General features: G+C 48.4%; 1 protein-coding gene across 1 annotated transcript in view; it reads right to left on the reverse strand.

Moving 5' to 3' along the window:
- The window catches only part of LOC138570297 (cocaine esterase-like), a 955042-nt gene that overhangs the window by 557065 nt on the left and 376698 nt on the right, over positions 1 to 21279 (reverse strand). The window lies entirely within an intron of this gene.

Genomic DNA, 21279 nt, shown 5'->3' on the forward strand with positions numbered 1-21279 from the left:
GCCAGAGAGAGTGATGCCAGAGAGCGCTCCGCCAGGGGGAAACAGCCGCAGAGAGCATGCCAGTGAGGGAATGCTCAGGAGAGCAATGCCAGTGGGTGATGCCAGAGCCAGCAATGACAATGAGGGATATGCCAGAGAGGGAGTCCAAACAGAAAAATGCCAGAGAGAACATTGCCAAATGAGTAATGCTAGAGTAATGCCAGAGAAAGTATTGCTAGAGAGTGTGGTTCCAGAAATGTCAGTACAATCTACTGCTGTGGACTGAGCAGCCAACCCTCTATTCATGTTATGGTATGCAGAATGATATAGCATTGTGTGCCACTATATTGCTTTAACGCCCTGGCCAGCACTACACGGCGCTAGCCTTAGCACCAGGAGCGAAGATGTTGCACTCCTTCTCTAGGCTCTATGCGAACAGAGGTGATTTTGATGAAACTGCATGCAAACTTAAGACCCTTTGGGTCTACTAGAACATAAAATACAGTGTTTGGAAGTGTGACTGTTTTTCCTAATTGACAACTATTTTTATTTTATCATGGTCAATTCTTGAGGGCCCTTCGATGGGCTGTAAATCAGAGGGTCCGCTGAGCACCGTAACATTGTTATACTGGGTCTGGTGCGTTGGTGGCCAATATCTATGCAATTGAGAAGGCATCAGTACCATCGATCTGACTAACAACAATGCAAAATCTTATCTTATCTTAAAAACACGTATAAAGCTCAACGTAAGCCCGAAGGCACCTTGGCGCTAAGCTAAAGCGATAAGCCCAAACAGGAATGAGAACTAAAACAGAAAAGTCTTCAGAGCCCGACGAAATGGCAGGTGGGCCTCAATGATGGGAAGGGAGAAAGGAAGTTGATTCCAAGCCTTCGTGGTCGCCACCGAAAAGGCGTGCCCACCCACCCGGGCAAGTATGGCCCTCGGAGGCTGTAATGTCTTCAAATCCTGAGAGCGGAGGGGCCTAGTAGGTACATACATGCAATATGTTTGCTGAAGAAACTCCACTCCCAGTTTATAAAAGGCTTTATGGACCTCAACAGCGAGCCAGTGGAGATGACACAACAGAGGGGTCATATGGGCGCCAAAGGGGGGGGCGAACAACCGCCCTAGCAGCCGCATTTTGTAATAGTTGGGGGCATCTAAGCAAATGTTTCCGGAGGGCCAGGTAAAGGGCATTGAGCTTAAGCCAGTTCAAGGCCATCCAGTCTCCAATCACTGTAGCACAACTACACCTGATCTACAAATAACATCCACCAATTAGGAAAACAAAGGTGTGTCCATAACTAACAACATCCAATGTAGAGTTAGTGGAATTCCCTAGGCAGGGCATCGAGTCACATTAAAATCCATAATTTCACAGGTGGTCTGATGTACATCCATTTAAAGTATTTATAATCGAAAGCATGGTGGATGCCTGAAGAGCTACACATTTGACGGACTCAGAAGAGACAACTTAGCATAACATGATGAATTAAGTAATGTGCTCTAGGGGCCTGACAACTATGCCCTCGAGGCTAGGTTCCCACACACTGTCGGAGACTGTCCTTGGTTCCCTCATACTATCTGGCGACTGGCCTTAGCTCCCTAAGGTGGTCTAAGCTCTTGCTAAGGATTATTCATTACACCTTCTCCTACTTTTCCACTTCACAGTCCTTACTATCCGTCCACTTTCACCCTAAACTCTTTTGGGACAACATTTCCACAATTCAACAGTTTTAATCACCTGCTCCCCTCCCACCTCCCATCTGGGGAGTAAAAGGTGGCTGACATCGCCCACAAAACTACTGGTAATACCCATAGATACAAGCCAGTCGGCCACCCCCCGGCCCCAGGAATGGCGAGGTGGTGCATCAGGACTGTGGTGAGGAAGAGTAGGACTAGGTGTAGTGTAGATTACCATTACATTATCCAAGCATTACCCCCATATCACCCATTCCTTGTCCCAGTCTTTACAATCTGATGAATCACAAAGACTAGGCGGTGAACAGTCACTGACACAAGAACACAAAGGAAAGGACAGGCTACTGCACGCCCAAAGCATCAACATGTGGCACCTGCTTTCTGACCCTGGTCTGGAGCGAAGTCATACGCCTCGTTGGCACAGACCAGGACCAGACCCCATGGGAACCAGACCATTCGGCCCCCTGGACCAGCTGGGTAGGATGGGGGTGCTCCACCACCTGCAAATCCATCTGCTGCTGGAAAGTGAGGAAGCCTTCTGACCCCTGTTGCCCTCAACCAAACATGACAAGCAAGCTATCAGAATATCTAAAGGAGGAAGTCTTATACAGTCGGTAGGAATCACCCTCCTCGCATCCTGAGAAGTAATCTGGTCTATAGTGTCTGAAGAAAGATCTCTTGCCCGAGACGGAATCACAATTCCTTGTGAGAGATGAAAAGGACAAATCACTTTTGGATGAAACATGAAGTTGCACCTCAATGCAGGGTGCACAATTGCTGTGACCTATTTAACTCCTTCTAGCTACGGTGAGCCTTGTAGCCATAAGCTAGAAGGAGCTACTTTTGGGTCCCCAGGCCAGCTGGTGCCTTTCAAACATGCATATGTGACATTAACGTTGAGTACCTGAGAATGCTGATAAATAACTATTAGACATTTAAACATGAGCGATCATACAGAATGCTGAAAGATTTACAGTGTGAATCTCATGTGGAAGCTAGAATTGCAGTGTGCAGGATACACACTCCTAGTTCCCCAGCGGTAGCTCCTGCCTGCTGGGTGATGCCTGACACCCAGGAGCTGGTTTTAGCTCCCGCTCATCGAATCATAATTTCGAACCCTGCAATGTAACTGCTCCTGGGAAAATAGAGAGGTAAGGAAGAGAACACAGACCTACCCCAGTGTTCCAACCCTGCGAGCAAAGACAAGGGCTGTCAAAAACACTGTTGTCAGTGTAAGGTGCTTGAGATTGGCAGTCTAAAGATGCTCAAAAGTAGGTCCCTGAGGATCCCTGAGCATCGGGGGAGATCTCAAGATGCTCACAAACGGGTCCATGAGGATCCCTGAGCACCAGGGGGAGATCTCAAGATGCTCACAAACAGGTCCCTGAGGATCCCAGAGCACCAGGAGGAGATCTCAAGATGCTCACAAACGGGTTCCTGAGGAGCCCTGAGCACCAGGGGGAGATCCAAGTGAGGAGTGAGGAACAGAACACCACAATGAGGCAAAGAAACATTCCTCAATTCCCTGGAAATGGAGAACTCAGATTAGTTGACCTCCATCCACGGTGCCCTCACAGTTTGTACAGCTTCCCACTGAGCTCTCAAAAAATTCTAGGCAGAACCTCTTCTGCAAAAATCTACCGATGTCCAGAGGCGAAATGGCATTGGGAACAGGTTGTTTCTGGCACCCCAGTGTCTGCCAAACACATGTATGGACTTCTCAACAGACAAAGGGTCTCATCACGAGTTGGGTGGTAGCCCTTAAATGCAGCGGTAACAGGGTTACCATTGCATTTACCGCTCCATCCAATCTCGAGCCCGGCGTGGCTGGGGGTAAACATGCCAGGAAAAAACCAATTTTCGGTACAATTACTGCTGGTGGTATTACCACATGGTAATTGCACCAAAAATTCCCCATTGGATCCAATGGACCCAATGAGGAATGGGGAGTAACGTTTACCGGCCAACCCATGTTCTGGCGGTAATACCGCCTGGTGGGTAGGCGCTAATGCAAATAAAGTTGGGCGGTATCCCATTTGGGATACCGCCAAACTCGTGATGAGGCTCAAACAGTTGGAAGAGGAAAGACCTTGCCATTTCATCTTCTCCATTTCGAGGACTAGACCAATCATTTGCAGTTGTGCATGGTGTTACTTCTGCCGCGAGGATTGCAGGTGGAAGTTCAGTATGGAAAGGCATGAAGCCGAAGCCAGAAGTAATAGCAGGTAGTAACAGGATCTGCAAGACACTCGAGCCTACAGAAGAATCGGGGCACAAGACATCCTGATCTGCTGCCAGAAGGAATAGCGGTGAGAAACAGAATCTGCAAGACACTCGAGCCAACAGAAGCATCGGACAGAAAACATCCGGATCTGCTGCCATAAGTAATAGTGGGGAGAAACAGGATCTGCAAGACACTCGAGCCAACAGAAGCATCGGACAGAAGACATCCTAATAGGCTGCCAGAAATAATAGCAGGGAGAAACACGATCTGCAAGACACTCGAGCCAACAGAAGCATCAGACAGGAGACATCCTGATCTGCTGCAGAAGTAATAGCAGGGAGAAACAGGATCTGCAAGACACTTGAGCCAACAGAGTCATCGGACAGAAGACATCCTGATACTTCTGCCAGAAGTAATAGTGGAGAGAAACAGAATCTGCAAGACACTCAAGCCAACAGAAGTATGGGACAGAAGACATCCTGATCTGCTGCCAGAAGTAATAGCGGGGAGAAACAGGATCTGCAAGACACTAGAGCCAACAGAGGCATCGGACAGAAGACATCCTGATCTGCTGCTAGAAGTAATAGCAGGGAGAAACAGGATCTGCAAGACACTAGAGCCAACAAAGGCATCGGAGAGAAGACATCCTGATCTGCTGCCAGAAGTAATAGCGGTGAGAAACAGAATCTGCAAGACACTCGAGCCAACAGAAGCATCGGACAGAAGACATCCTGATCTGCCGCAAGAAGTAATAGCAGGGAGAAACAGGATCTGGAAGACACTTGAGCCAACAGAAGCATCGGACAGAAGACATCTTGAAATGCTGCAAGAAGTGATAGCAGGGAGAAACAGAATCTGCAAGACACTCGAGCCAACAGAAGCATCGGACAGAAGACATCCTGATCTGCCGCAAGAAGTAATAGCAGGGAGAAACAGGATCTGCAAGACACTAGAGCCAACAGAGGCATCGGACAGAAGACATCCTGATCTGCTGCCAGAAGTAATAGTGGCGAGCAACCGAATCTGGAAGACACTCGAGCCAACAGAAGCATCGGACAGAAGACATCTTGAAATGCTGCAAGAAGTGATAGCAGGGAGAAACAGGATCTGCGAGACACTCGTGCCAACAGAAGCATCGGACAGAAGACATCCTGATCTGCTGCCAGAATTAATAGCGGCGAGAAACAGGATCTGCAAGACACTTGCGCCAACAGAAGCATCGGACAGAAGACATCGTGATCTGCTGCCGGAAGTAATAGCAGGGAGAAACAGGATCTGCAAGACACTCGAACCAACAGAAGCATCAGACAGAAGACATCCTGATCTGCTGCCAGAAGTAATAGCGGCGAGAAACAGGATCTGCAAGACACTTGAGCCAACAGAAGCATCGGACAGAAGACATCCTGATCTGCTGCCAGAAGTGATAGCGGGGAGAAACAGGATCTGCAAGACACTCGAGCCAACCGAAGCATCGGACAGAAGACATCCTGATCTGCTGCCCGAAATAATAGCGGGGAGAAACAGGATCTGCAAGACACTAGAGCCAACAGAGGCATCGGACAGAAGACATCCTGATCTGCTGCCAGAAGTAATAGTGGCGCGAAACAGAATCTGCAAGACACTAGAGCCAACAAAGGCATCGGACAGAAGACATCCTGATCTGCTGCTAGAATTAATAGCGGGGAGAAACAGGATCTGCAAGACACTAGAGCCAACAAAGGCATCGGACAGAAGACATCCTGATCTGCTGTCAGAAGTAATAGCGGTGAGAAACAGAATCTGCAAGACACTCGAGCCAACAGAAGCATCGGACAGAAGACATCCTGATCTGCTGCCAGAAGTAAAAGCGGGGAGATACAGGATCTGCAAAACACATGATCCAACAGAAGCATCAGACAGAAGACATCCTTATCGAATGCCAGAAGTAATTGCGGGGAGAAGCAGGATCTGCAACACACTCAAGCCAATGGAAGCATCGGACAGAAGACATCCTGATCTGCTGCCAGAAGTAAAAGTGGGGAGAAGCAGGATCTGCAAAACACTTGAGCCAATAGAAGCATCGGACAGAAGACATCCTGGTCTGCTGCCAGAAGTAATAGCAGGGAGAAACAGGATCTGCAAGACACTCGAGCCAACAGAAGCATTGGACAGAAGGCATCCCGGTCTGCTGCAGAAGTATAAGCAGGGAGAAACAGGATCTGCTAGACACTCGAGCCAACAGAAGCATCGGACAGAAGGCATCCCGGTCTGCTGCCAGAGGTAATAGAGGGGCGAATCAGGATCTGCAAAACACTCGAGCCAACAGAAGCATTGCACAGAAGACATCCTGATCTGCAGCCAGAAGTGATAGCGGGGAGAAAAAGGATCTGCAAGACACTGGAGCCAACAGAGGCATCGGACAGAAGACATCCTGATCTGCTGCCAGAAGTAATAGCGGGGAGAAACAGGATCTGCAAGACACTAGAGCCAACAGAAGCATCCGACAGAAGACATCCTGATCTGCTGCCAGAAGTAATAGCGGGGAGAAACAGAATCTGCAAGACACACGAGCCAACAGAAGCATCGGACAGAAGACATCCTGATCTGCCGCAAGAAGTAATAGCAGGGAGAAACAGGATCTGCAAGACACTCGAGCCAACAGAAGCATCAGACAGAAGACATCCTGATCTGCTGCCAGAAATAATAGTGGGGAGAAACAGAATCTGCAAGACACTCGAGCCAACAGAAGCATCCGACAGAAGACATCCTGATCTGCTGCCAGAAGCAATAGCGGGGAGAAACAGGATCTGCAAGACACTAGAGCCAACAGAGGCATCGGACAGAAGACATCCTGATCTGCTGCCAGAAGTAATAGTGGCAAGCAACCGAATCTGGAAGACACTCGAGCCAACAGAAGCATCGGACAGAAGACATCTTGAAATGCTGCAAGACGTGATAGCAGGGAGAAACAGGATCTGCGAGACACTCGTGCCAACAGAAGCATTGGACAGAAGACATCCTGATCTGCTGCCAGAAGTAATAGCGGCGAGAAACAGGGTCGGCAAGACACTTGAGCCAACAGAAGCATCGGACAGAAGACATCCTGATCTGATGCTAGAAGTAATAGCGGCGAGAAACAGGATCTGCAAGACACTCGAGCCAACAGAAGCATCGGACAGAAGACATCATGATCTGCTGCCAGAAGTAATAGCGGCGAGAAACAGGATCTGCAAGACACTTGAGCCAACAGAAGCATCGGACAGAAGACATCCTGATCTGCTGCCAGAAGTAATAGCATGGAGATACAGGATCTGCAAGACACTTGAGCCAACAGAAGCATTGGACAGAAGACATCCTGATCTGCTGCTAGAAGTGATAGCGGAGAGAAACAGGATCTGCAAGACACTCGAGCCAACTGAAGCATCGGACAGAAGACATCCTGATCTGCTGCCAGAAATAATAGTGGGGTGAAACAGGATCTGCAAGTCACTCCAGCCAACAGAAGCATCTGACAGAAGACATCCTGATCTGCTGCCAGATTTAATAGCGGGGAGAAACAGGATCTGCAAGACACTAGAGCCAACAGAGGCATCAGACAGAAGACATCCTGATCTGCAGCTAGAAGTAATAGTGGCGAGAAACCGAATCTGGAAGACACTCGAGCCAACAGAAGCATCAGACAGAAGACATCTTGAAATGCTGCCAGAAGTAATAGCAAGGAGAAACAGGATCTGCAAGACACTTGAGCCAACAGAAGCATCGGACAGAAGACATCCTGATCTGCTGCCAGAAGTAATAGCGGCGAGAAACAGGATCTGCAAGACACTTGAGCCAACAGAAGCATCGGACAGAAGACATCCTGATCTGCTGCCAGAAGTAATAGCATGGAGATACAGGATCTGCAAGACACTCGAGCCAACAGAAGCATTGGACAGAAGACATCCTGATCTGCTGCTAGAAGTGATAGCGGAGAGAAACAGGATCTGCAAGACACTCGAGCCAACTGAAGCATCGGACAGAAGACATCCTGATCTGCTGCCCGAAATAATAGCAGGGAGAAACAGGATCTGCAAGACACTAGAGTCAACAGAGGCATCGGACAGAAGACATCCTGATCTGCTGCCAGAAGTAATAGTGGCGAGAAACAGAATCTGCAAGACACTCGAGCCAACAGAAGTATCGAACAGAAGACATCCTGATCTGCTGCCAGAAGTAATAGCGGGGAGAAACAGGATCTGCAAGACACTAGAGCCAACAAAGGCATCGGACAGAAGACATCCTGATCTGCTGCCAGAAGTAATAGCGGTGAGAAACAGAATCTGCAAGACACTCGAGCCAACAGAAGCATCGGACAGAAGACATCCTGATCTGCAGCCAGAAGTGATAGCGGGGAGAAAAAGGATCTGCAAGACACTGGAGCCAACAGAGGCATCGGACAGAAGACATCCTGATCTGCTGCCAGAAGTAATAGCGGGGAGAAACAGGATCTGCAAAACACTAGAGCCAACAAAGGCATCGGACAGAAGACATCCTGATCTGCTGCCAGAAGTAATAGCGGTGAGAAACAGGATCTGCAAGACACTCGAGCCAACAGAAGCATCCGACAGAAGACATCCTGATCTGCTGCCAGAAAAAATAGTGGGGAGAAACAGAATCTGCAAGACACTCGAGCCAACAGAAGCATCCGACAGAAGACATCCTGATCTGCTGCCAGAAGCAATAGCGGGGAGAAACAGGATCTGCAAGACACTAGAGCCAACAGAGGCATCGGACAGAAGATATCCTGATCTGCTGCCAGAAGTAATAGTGGCGAGCAACCGAATCTGGAAGACACTCGAGCCAACAGAAGCATCGGACAGAAGACATCTTGAAATGCTGCAAGACGTGATAGCAGGGAGAAACAGGATCTGCGAGACACTCGTGCCAACAGAAGCATTGGACAGAAGACATCCTGATCTGCTGCCAGAAGTAATAGCGGCGAGAAACAGGGTCGGCAAGACACTTGAGCCAACAGAAGCATCGGACAGAAGACATCCTGATCTGCTGCTAGAAGTAATAGCAGGCAGAAACAGGATCTGCAAGACACTCGAGCCAACAGAAGCATCGGACAGAAGACATCCTGATCTGCTGCCAGAAGTAATAGCGTCAAGAATTAGGATCTGCAAGACACTTGAGCCAACAGAAGCATCGGACAGAAGACATCCTGATCTGCTGCCAGAAGTAATAGCATGGAGATACAGGATCTGCAGGACAATTGAGCCAACAGAAGCATTGGACAGAAGACATCCTGATCTGCTGCTAGAAGTGATAGCGGAGAGAAACAGGATCTGCAAGACACTCGAGCCAACTGAAGCATCGGACAGAAGACATCCTGATCTGCTGCCCGAAATAATAGCGGGGAGAAACAGGATCTGCAAGACACTAGAGTCAACAGAGGCATCAGACAGAAGACATCCTGATCTGCTGCCAGAAGTAATAGTGGCGAGAAACAGAATCTACAAGACACTCGAGCCAACAGAAGTATCGAACAGAAGACATCCTGATCTGCTGCCAGAAGTAATAGCGGGGAGAAACAGGATCTGCAAGACACTAGAGCCAACAAAGGCATCGGACAGAAGACATCCTGATCTGCTGCCAGAAGTAATAGCGGTGAGAAACAGAATCTGCAAGACACTCGAGCCAACAGAAGCATCGGACAGAAGACATCCTGATCTGCTGCAAGAAATAATAGCAGGGAGAAACAGGATCTGCAAGACACTCGAGCCAACAGAAGCATCGGACAGAAGATATCCTGATCTGCTGCCAGAAATAATAGTGGGGTGAAACAGGATCTGCAAGACACTCCAGCCAACAGAAGCATCCGACAGAAGACATCCTGATCTGCTGCCAGATGTAATAGCGGGGAGAAACAGGATCTGCAAGACACTAGAGCCAACAGAGGCATCAGACAGAAGACATCCTGATCTGCTGCCAGAAGTAATAGTGGCGAGAAACCGAATCTGGAAGACACTCGAGCCAACAGAAGCATCAGACAGAAGACATCTTGAAATGCTGCCAGAAGTAATAGCAGGGAGAAACAGGATCTGCGAGACACTCGTGCCAACAGAAGCATCGGACAGAAGACATCCTGATCTGCTGCCAGAAGTAATAGCGGCGAGAAACAGGATCTGCAAGACACTTGAGCCAACAGAAGCATCGGACAGAAGACATCCTGATCTGCTGCCAGAAGTAATAGCGGCGAGAAACAGGATCTGCAAGACACTTGAGCCAACAGAAGCATCGGACAGAAGACATCCTGATCTGCTGCCAGAAGTAATAGCATGGAGATACAGGATCTGCAAGACACTCGAGCCAACAGAAGCATTGGACAGAAGACATCCTGATCTGCTGCTAGAAGTGATAGCGGAGAGAAACAGGATCTGCAAGACACTCCAGCCAACTGAAGCATCGGACAGAAGACATCCTGATCTGCTGCCCGAAATAATATCGGGGAGAAACAGGATCTGCAAGACACTAGAGTCAACAGAGGCATCGGACAGAAGACATCCTGATCTGCTGCCAGAAGTAATAGTGGCGAGAAACAGAATCTGCAAGACACTCGAGCCAACAGAAGTATCGAACAGAAGACATCCTGATCTGCTGCCAGAAGTAATAGCGGGGAGAAACAGGATCTGCAAGACACTAGAGCCAACAAAGGCATCGGACAGAAGACATCCTGATCTGCTGCCAGAAGTAATAGCGGTGAGAAACAGAATCTGCAAGACACTCAAGCCAACAGAAGCATCGGACAGAAGACATCCTGATCTGCTGCAAGAAATAATAGCAGGGAGAAACAGGATCTGCAAGACACTCGAGCCAACAGAAGCATCGGACAGAAGACATCCTGATCTGCTGCCAGAAATAATAGTGGGGTGAAACAGAATCTGCAAGACACTCGAGCCAACAGAAGCATCCGACAGAAGACATCCTGATCTGCTGCCAGAAGCAATAGCAGGGAGAAACAGGATCTGCAAGACACTAGAGCCAACAGAAGCATTGGACAGAAGACATCCTGATCTGTTGCCAGAAGTAATAGCGGCGAGAAACAGGGTCTGCAAGACATTTGAGCCAACAGAAGCATCGGACAGAAGACATCCTGATCTGCTGCTAGAAGTAATAGCAGGCAGAAACAGGATCTGCAAGACACTCGAGCCAACAGAAGCATCGGACAGAAGACATCCTGATCTGCTGCCAGAAGTAATAGCGCTGAGAAACAGGATCTGCAAGACACTTGAGCCAACAGAAGCATCGGACAGAAGACATCTTGAAATGCTGCAAGACGTGATAGCAGGGAGAAACAGGATCTGCGAGACACTCGTGCCAACAGAAGCATTGGACAGAAGACATCCTGATCTGTTGCCAGAAGTAATAGCGGCGAGAAACAGGGTCTGCAAGACATTTGAGCCAACAGAAGCATCGGTCAGAAGACATCGTGATCTGCTGCTAGAAGTAATAGCAGGCAGAAACAGGATCTGCAAGACACTCGAGCCAACAGAAGCATCGGACAGAAGACATCCTGATCTGCTGCCAGAAGTAATAGCGCCGAGAAACAGGATCTGCAAGACACTTGAGCCAACAGAAGCATCGGACAGAAGACATCCTGATCTGCTGCCAGAAGTAATAGCATGGAGGTACAGGATCTGCAAGACACTTGAGCCAACAGAAGCATTGGACAGAAGACATCCTGATCTGCTGCTAGAAGTGATAGCGGAGAGAAACAGGATCTGCAAGACACTCGAGCCAACTGAAGCATCGGACAGAAGACATCCTGATCTGCTGCCCGAAATAATAGCGGGGAGAAACAGGATCTGCAAGACACTAGAGTCAACAGAGGCATCGGACAGAAGACATCCTGATCTGCTGCCAGAAGTAATAGTGGCGAGAAACAGAATCTGCAAGACACTCGAGCCAACAGAAGTATCGAACAGAAGACATCCTGATCTGCTGCCAGAAGTAATAGCGGGGAGAAACAGGATCTGCAAGACACCAGAGCCAACAAAGGCATCGGACAGAAGACATCCTGATCTGCTGCCAGAAGTAATAGCGGTGAGAAACAGAATCTGCAAGACACTCGAGCCAACAGAAGCATCGGACAGAAGACATCCTGATCTGCTGCAAGAAATAATAGCAGGGAGAAACAGGATCTGCAAGACACTCGAGCCAACAGAAGCATCGGACAGAAGACATCCTGATCTGCTGCCAGAAATAATAGTGGGGTGAAACAGGATCTGCAAGACACTCCAGCCAACAGAAGCATCTGACAGAAGACATCCTGATCTGCTGCCAGATGTAATAGCGGGGAGAAACAGGATCTGCAAGACACTAGAGCCAACAGAGGCATCAGACAGAAGACATCCTGATCTGCTGCCAGAAGTAATAGTGGCGAGAAACCGAATCTGGAAGACACTCGAGCCAACAGAAGCATCGGACAGAAGACATCCTGATCTGCTGCCAGAAGTAATAGCGGCGAGAAACAGGATCTGCAAGACACTTGAGCCAACAGAAGCATCGGACAGAAGACATCCTGATCTGCTGCCAGAAGTAATAGCGGCGAGAAACAGGATCTGCAAGACACTTGAGCCAACAGAAGCATCGGACAGAAGACATCCTGATCTGCTGCCAGAAGTAATAGCATGGAGATACAGGATCTGCAAGACACTCGAGCCAACAGAAGCATTGGACAGAAGACATCCTGATCTGTTGCTAGAAGTGATAGCGGAGAGAAACAGGATCTGCAAGACACTCGAGCCAACTGAAGCATCGGACAGAAGGCATCCTGATCTGCTGCCCGAAATAATAGCAGGGAGAAACAGGATCTGCAAGACACTAGAGTCAACAGAGGCATCGGACAGAAGACATCCTGATCTGCTGCCAGAAGTAATAGTGGCGAGAAACAGAATCTGCAAGACACTCGAGCCAACAGAAGCATCGGACAGAAGACATCCTGATCTGCTGCAAGAAATAATAGCAGGGAGAAACAGGATCTGCAAGACACTCGAGCCAACAGAAGCATCGGACAGAAGACATCCTGATCTGCTGCCAGAAATAATAGTGGGGTGAAACAGGATCTGCAAGACACTCCAGACAACAGAAGCATCCGACAGAAGACATCCTGATCTGCTGCCAGATGTAATAGCAGGGAGAAACAGGATCTGCAAGACACTCCAGACAACAGAAGCATCCGACAGAAGACATCCTGATCTGCTGCCAGATGTAATAGCGGTGAGAAACAGAATCTGCAAGACACTCGAGCCAACAGAAGCATCGGACAGAAGACATCCTGATCTGCTGCAAGAAATAATAGCAGGGAGAAACAGGATCTGCAAGACACTCGAGCCAACAGAAGCATCGGACAGAAGACATCCTGATCTGCTGCCAGAAATAATAGTGGGGTGAAACAGGATCTGCAAGACACTCCAGACAACAGAAGCATCCGACAGAAGACATCCTGATCTGCTGCCAGATGTAATAGCAGGGAGAAACAGGATCTGCAAGACACTCCAGACAACAGAAGCATCCGACAGAAGACATCCTGATCTGCTGCCAGATGTAATAGCGGTGAGAAACAGAATCTGCAAGACACTCGAGCCAACAGAAGCATCGGACAGAAGACATCCTGATCTGCTGCAAGAAATAATAGCAGGGAGAAACAGGATCTGCAAGACACTCGAGCCAACAGAAGCATCGGACAGAAGACATCCTGATCTGCTGCCAGAAATAATAGTGGGGTGAAACAGGATCTGCAAGACACTCCAGACAACAGAAGCATCCGACAGAAGACATCCTGATCTGCTGCCAGATGTAATAGCGGGGAGAAACAGGATCTGCAAGACACTAGAGCCAACAGAAGCATTAGACAGAAGACATCTTGAAATGCTGCCAGAAGTAATAGCAGGGAGAAACAGGATCTGCGAGACACTCGTGCCAACAGAAGCATCGGACAGAAGACATCCTGATCTGCTGCCAGAAGTAATAGCGGCGAGAAACAGGATCTGCAAGACACTTGAGCCAACAGAAGCATCGGACAGAAGACATCCTGATCTGCTGCCGGAAGTAATAGCAGGGAGAAACAGGATCTGCAAGACACTCGAGCCAACAGAAGCAACAGACAGAAGACATCCTGATCTGCTGCCAGAAGTAATAGCAGGGAGATACAGGATCTGCAAGACACTCGAGCCAACAGAGCATCGGACAGAAGGCATCCTAGTCTGGTGCTAGAAGTAATAGCAGGGAGAAACAGACTCTGCAAGACACTCAAGCCAACAGAAGCATTGGACAGAAGGCATCCTGATCTGCTGCTAGAAGTAATAGCGGGGAGAAACAGGATCTGCAAGACACTAGAGCCAACAGAGGCATCGAACAGAAGACATCCTGATCCACTATCAGAAGTAATAACGGCAAGAAACAGGATCTGCAAGACACTGGAGCAACAGAAGCATCGGACAGAAGACATCCTGATCTGCTGCCAGAAGTGATAGCGGTGAGAAACAGAATCTGCAAGACACTCGAGCCAACAGGAGCATCGGACAGAAGACATCCTGATCTGATGCCAGAAGTAATAGCGGGGAGAAGCAGGATCTCCAAAACACATGATCCAACAGAAGCATCAGACAGAAGACATCCTTATCGAATGCCAGAAGTAATTGCGGGGAAAAACAGGATCTGCAAAACACTCAAGCCAATGGAAGCATCGGACAGAAGACATACTGATCTGCTGCCAGAAGTAAAAGTGGGGAGAAGAAGGATCTGCAAAACACTTGAGCCAACAGAAGCATCGGACAGAAGACATCCTGGTCTGCTGCCAGAAGTAATAGCAGGGAGAAACAGGATCTGCAAGACACTCGAGCTAACAGAAGCATCGGGCAGAAGGCATCCCGGTCTGCTGCCAGAAGTAATAGCAGGGAGAAACAGGATCTGCTAGACACTCGAGCCAACAGAAGCATTGGACAGAAGGCATCCCGGTCTGCTGCCAGAAGTAATTGCCGGGAGAAACAGGATCTGCAAGACACTAGAGCCAACAGAGGCATCGGACAGAAGACATCCTGATCTGCTGCCAGAAGTAATAGCAGGGAGAAACAGGATCTGCAAGACACTCGAGCCAACAGAAGCATCGGACAGAAGACATCCTGATCTGCAGCCAGAAGTGATAGCGGGGAGAAACAGGATCTGCAAGACACTGGAGCCAACAGAGGCATCGGACAGAAGACATCCTGATGTGCCTTCGAATCCTGGAAATCAGAATAGGGGGAAACATCCAGAACAGGCTTGAGTGCCAAGGTACGGGAAGTGCATCTTCCACCAAATCCCTCACCGCTGCTGTCCTGGAGTCTGTGGTTGAGAAGAGAGGCACAATTGTCCATCTCCGCCCTGGAAGCCCAAAATGTTGCACATTTAACAGAAGCATCTCTGGGCTGTTTATCATCACCTGAGAAGGCTGAAATCTACAGCTGAGGGAATTTGCCAGAACGTAGTGCACTCCCCTGGTGTGGACTGTCTCCAGGGACAACAATTTCTTCTCTGCCCACAAACAGTTTGATAGACACACCTCTGCCAGGGACGATGAACTCAGGCCCCACCTGGCAATTCAGAAAGGAGACAGATGTTGAATTGGTTGGTTAAGATATAATCTGATCTGAGAACCCCAGAAGGACCCGCCAAACTGCTTCCAGATGATTTCAATTGCGGGACTGTTGAGATTCCCTGAGCAAAAATCTTCCATGCATGATCATGTTCCCAAAAACAGATCCTGCAACCATGGGCACTGGCATTGGTGGTGATCATGGCTGGCCACAAAGGATCCAAGGGAAACCCTGAGGTTAGATTGTTCAGATCAGAGGTCGAAGTGGGCGGGAGCTGTCGGGAGCGGTGCTCCCATACTTTTTATTTTTAAATTTCACTGTTCCTATACTTTTATTTTAAATAGAAACCGTTCTGGAATGGTTTAATTTTAAAATAAAAGTGTAGGAAGAAGTTGAAGCTTGTACTTCAGTGCACTGCACTTCACATTCCCATAAATAGCAGGTGTGTTTCTTTGGGGGGGTTCGGATTGTGTGTGGGAGGGGGCGCAGTGATGGGGTTTGTGAGGAATGGGGCAGACCAGCAGAGAACATAGCTCCACTACTTCTTTTCGTACACTTCGACCACTGGTTCAGATCCAACCACTGGGGAACACCACAAGTAGAGAGAGAGGTAGAAGAGAGGAAAGACCCCAGTCGGACATGAGAGTGTCAGTCGCTGAGACAGGAGGTCCGCCAGGCCAGGGCCTGATCAGTAATACCAAGGTTGTCGAGGAGGCGATTGAGCAGGATGGCATAGTTGACCGTGTCAAAATCACACGATAGATCGAGGACAAGGAGGGACTGGTTTTAAAGGCATGGGACACTGGAGGCCAATGCCACATATTGGCCGAAGGTGGAGAATTGCCCATGGCATGACAAAGATGTTGCTACTATAAGCCGTTGGACATGCAAACATCTTTTGGCTGAAGCCAGTTCAGAAAGCACAATTCCCTGACTTCTTTAATGATTCTGACAGTCCCGGACTGCGGAAGACACACCTAATTCAGAATGGTTCTGAAACAAGCCTAAATGAATAGGAGATAGTGAGAGGGTTCTGGATGAGACTTGCAGAGATTGATAAAGAACCTGTGTCATGCCAGGGTTGAGGAGACCCTAGTGACTTCTTCCATCACCTGCTGACCAGATGATTCCTGAATCACATTGGGACTCCATCCTCTGCTGACCAGATGATTCCTGAAGAACATCTCACTGATGGAACTGTTGGGAAGCAGACACGATCTTCCCACACCCCCAAGCACTTCAGAATAAAGCAAAGGACGTCGCAGATAATGTAAGAGACCAGGGTAGTGCACTTAAAGGCTTTTACACAATTACATTATTGTATGCCTTGTAGGTGCAGTGCACATGCGGGAATGGCAACCATCTTGCATATTAGCAGCCATCTTGGAGCAGAAAGCTTAAACGTAGTCCAGCAGTCAGCATCCCAGGCATAGGCCGCGAACATGAGCCAAGGAATAGGTTGCATCCCGGGCACTGATGAGAAAGTGCAGAGCTACACAGAGCCATTAACCCTTCATTGCCCTAAAATGTTACCAATATTCGTGCCCTGGGAAGAATGTGCCCTGCAAGTCCACGGGAGGATGGCTGAATATCTTTGTACGATACAATCCCACGAGAAGGAGGGTATGGTCCTCCGTCCCCCCCTATCCTGATCTATGTTATAGCACCCAAATGCCATAGCTTTAGGACCTCTGTATTTCAAGGTATCAGCCAGTCCCAGAGTACTGAGCATAAACCTGTTACACTCTTGATCGATCATGAAAGATCAGAAGGCAGGGCTTTCTTGCCTTCACTTTTAGGTCACATGATTTGTGCTGCGAGGTGAAGGGAGGGATGAAATTATAGCCCAAAATGAGGTTGCAAGAGAGATGCTGGCCTGCCTGGGATCGAGTGTAGTGTCTGAGTTAGTATGAACTTGGCTTTCCCCCCGGGCCTCTGTCTGCTCGTTCCAGGTGCTACATAGATAGAGATGTGTTCTTTACTCTGCAAAATATTTGCCAATGACCCGGCTTGTGACTGATGACGACTGCAGACTCACCCATGTGGAAGAAGATGGACAGACGGGGCTGGGTCAAATGTTATGGCATCCCCTATGGAGCAGCTAACCTATGTGTAGGGCCGCACCAAGCGGCCGCGCGGGTTTCTACGGTATGTAATGATGTCATTGATGATGCTGTGTACATTCTCAATGTGCTGCTCATTCTGATTTTGCCAGAATATTCTGGGGCAGCAGAGTTCTTTGTTGATGCTTTCCATTTTCATGTGGAAACAAACTTGCAAGAGGTGTATTGGGCCTTTTTCCCTAGTGGGTTGTATTTTTCTGGTGATGGTGTCTAGGGACTTTCCTACATTAGGTGACCCCGATGCGATCCCAGCAACCCCACAACGATGGAGGCTTCCAGGTCACTTCTCTGAAGGGGCCGCACCCACCTACAGCGGGTTCTATGTCATTTCATCGATGGGTAAAATTTCAATGTTTTTTTCCGAGTATTATTTACTGATAAACTCATCGAAATTGATTTATTTTTATTTTTTGGGGGGTCCTCCCCAACCCTCATCCCCTATTATTTTTTACCTATTCCCGACCACCCCCACCACTTATATATACTTTTCCAACACCCCTATATATTTAGATGATTTTTCTCTGTAAAATGTACTTGAAAAAAAACATCGAAATTTTACCCATCGATGAAAGAACGCTATACGGTACAGCGACAAGGCCCAAGCGCGCAAACCACAGAGGTGTGCAGGAGCCATTTTTACAGAATTCCTGCCTGCTCTTTGGAGTGGGGTGCAGCTCCTGGTAGAGTGTACGCCGTTATTGGAACCCCGTGAAGGAGGAGCTCGGGTGAAGGCGCAGATGGGAGTACACCCCTTACGAGAGATTACAATGAGGGGTAGGGTGCATGGGGGAGTGTGGTATGCATGATTGAAGGAGGAGAGTGGTAAGGCCACATGGCAAGATCTACCTTTTTTTATTGTTTTTGTTAATTTAAGAGGATTTTAGAGAGGAAAAACAGGAGTGTAGGGGGCCTTTCCGAGTGTGGGAAGATGATGGCGTCATTTCTGTTGTGATAAGGAGATAAAGGAAAAATAAGAGCTCTGTATAATTAGTGAGCTTGGTGGAAGTAGTGGTTGTTGTTTTAGCTTGTTATAAACAATGGGTGTGCAAGGGAGGCATGGTATCACAACTATGACACTGACACAAGAGTTACAAGTTTCAAAACCTTTATTATCTTTTTGGGGTTTGGAGAAACTCCTACTCGGCCCTTTAGCTAAAATGGGAGTAGTCCCTACCATCAAATGATAAAGAAAATACAGTCCTAGTCAGTCTATGCCAAATCAGAATGGCCTGTACTTACAGAACTTAATGCCTGCCCTACTACCTCTTATACAAAATGTGTGTCAAGGGGGATGTGTATGCAAAGAAATTCAGTGTTAGAACATAAAGATTCAATGTGGCTGAGTCAGCGCTCCTCCCCACATTGGACAGCATGGATTAAGGCGGCCCCAGTAAACAGTATGATACACTCTGGCTCAGATTCTCAAAACAAAGGCAGTTTAAAATGTGGATCGAGGCCCACTTGGCCTTCCATGTTAAAGTCACTTATTCCAGCTTTCAAAAGTTCCTTCACAGTTCAACAAAAGTTGATGCAAGTCTCCCCCGGTCGGGCTCGGACCTCTCAAAGCAAAAAGTTCACGCAAGTCTCCCTCGGTTGGGCTCGGACCTCTCAAACCAAAATGTTCATGTAGGTCTGCCTGAGTCGAGCTCGGACCTTTCAAACAAAAAGTACCTGATTCAACTCTGATCTCCCTCAGCCGGGCTCGGGCCTCGCAATCAAAGCACTTGCAGGGGTTCCCTTACTGAAGCTTTATTCATATTCGTTAGGGGTTCCCTTCCCCTAACTTATTACACTTCCGGTCTCGCTCAGTTGAGCTCAGACCTTTCACGGATGTCGAAGACTTTCGTATGTGCGAGGCTTTTACTATAGACCTCCGCAGGATCACTTCAACTTTCTCTTCAGCTCACACTCTTGTGTTACTTGCCCCAGTGTCTCTTGGTCTGGGTAGTTCAATATCATAAGCACAAATGTTCATAGAAATCTTTCTCTTAAAGTAGTATGTTCACTTTGCTGATTTACTACAAGATATTAAATATTTTGCAGAGACTTTCGAGTGTGCTATTTCCTGTCGCCGGACCACTCTGCTACTCTGTGTCACTGGCTTCACAGTTATCAGTAATGTAAACAACACCTCAGATCTGCCTTCTTTCGCGTCTCATCAGCACACACGCAGCCTTCGATCGTGAGCTACACTGTTGCAACTTCAATCTTTCCTTAACACACACCGGCCTTTCACGTTGTTCGCTAACTCACCGGCTGTGTGCATTCCTTTCTTGCTTTTACAGTTTTATTTCATGAGTCAAGGTTAATACTACAGGCTTGGCCTCGCCTTCCCAACTCTGTCGTTCACTGAGAGGGTCACTGACGGCCTTGAAACCCAATGCAGTCTTCTTGTCTGGATTTGGCCTTCTCTGCATATCTTTCACGGCTCTTCAGAGGCAACAACCTCCTGCAGGGATCTCCTGGGTTTTCATACCATTTTCTCTCATCCCTTGATCAGTCGATCACTCCAGTGGGTTCGCCTTTGCCCCTGAAGATCTGCTCCTTCTCGTGTTCCACCTTCCTCAGAGTCTGTCTCTATGTTCCTCCTTTTATCTGTGTGGGGAGAGCTAATGTGTATCAGGTGTATTTGATCAAAGTCAAGTGCCTGACTTTGCCTGACCCGCTAAGCGGGACATGTCCAATGAGATATGTAAGGGTTAGCCTCTTTACTCTTAGTCACCCTCTTCTTCAGCCCAGTGTGTGTGCAGAAAGCAGGGGATTGGGACATTGGAGAATCCTATAAATGGGATGGAGCATGGGGAAAGGGTGAAATACTGGGTCTCACCATCGGTTTCCTCACCCCCACCCCCCAAAAGACCCCTCACCCAGGTGATCCTCCTGCTCTGGTCCACCCCCAGGGGCTGGATCCAAAGGCGATGGCTGTGCCCTGGCAACCTGACAGAGAGATCCCCGGGGACTAGCAGGTGAGACACCCTTTGGTTTCACACGGGTGATAGAGGCAGGGTACCCACAATAGAGGGATATTAGATCACATTAGCTGCTAAATATAAGGATAAACAACTTCAGAAGAGAAAGGAGATACTAGATCTGTGGAAGATGACAGAGGATCCTGATGAAGGGGGGCTCCAACCACAAGGGAAGTGGCCATACATGTAGTGTCTGGGACAACACAGGAGAACAAAGCTGCGCTGTCGCAAACAGGGCTTCACCCACTCACCACTCGCCCAGCCACGGGATACACAAAACCAAACTGTGGTCCTACCCCAGCCACTGCCCCACTTACCTACATACAGGGGTGTAGCTAGCCTTTTGGTTGTATACCCTGATATTCTATCCAGGGCTACAACCAAAAGACCAGGAGCTACAGCCTCCTAAGCACCTCCTAGCAACGCCTCTGCCTACATACCAACACTGAGTGCTATCCCGCCTCAAAACAGTAAAGTACATAAAGAGTTAGAAGAGGCATTGGAGGCTACGCAGGTAGAATTGGCTTGGTTGAGAGAATTACAGGAAGGGGAAGGAAACAAGGGGAATGAGTTGGATGAATGAAGGGCAGGAGATATTGTGTTTAGACTTGACACTTCGACAATAAGAGATGTGCACATCGAGAAGGTGGGAGGTGGTGACGGGCAGGCAGGAAGCTCATACTAT

Source organism: Ambystoma mexicanum, chromosome 2q (assembly GCF_040938575.1).
Source record: "Ambystoma mexicanum isolate Mex_15411 chromosome 2q, UKY_AmexF1_1, whole genome shotgun sequence".
Classification (NCBI taxonomy): Eukaryota; Metazoa; Chordata; class Amphibia; order Caudata; family Ambystomatidae; genus Ambystoma; species Ambystoma mexicanum.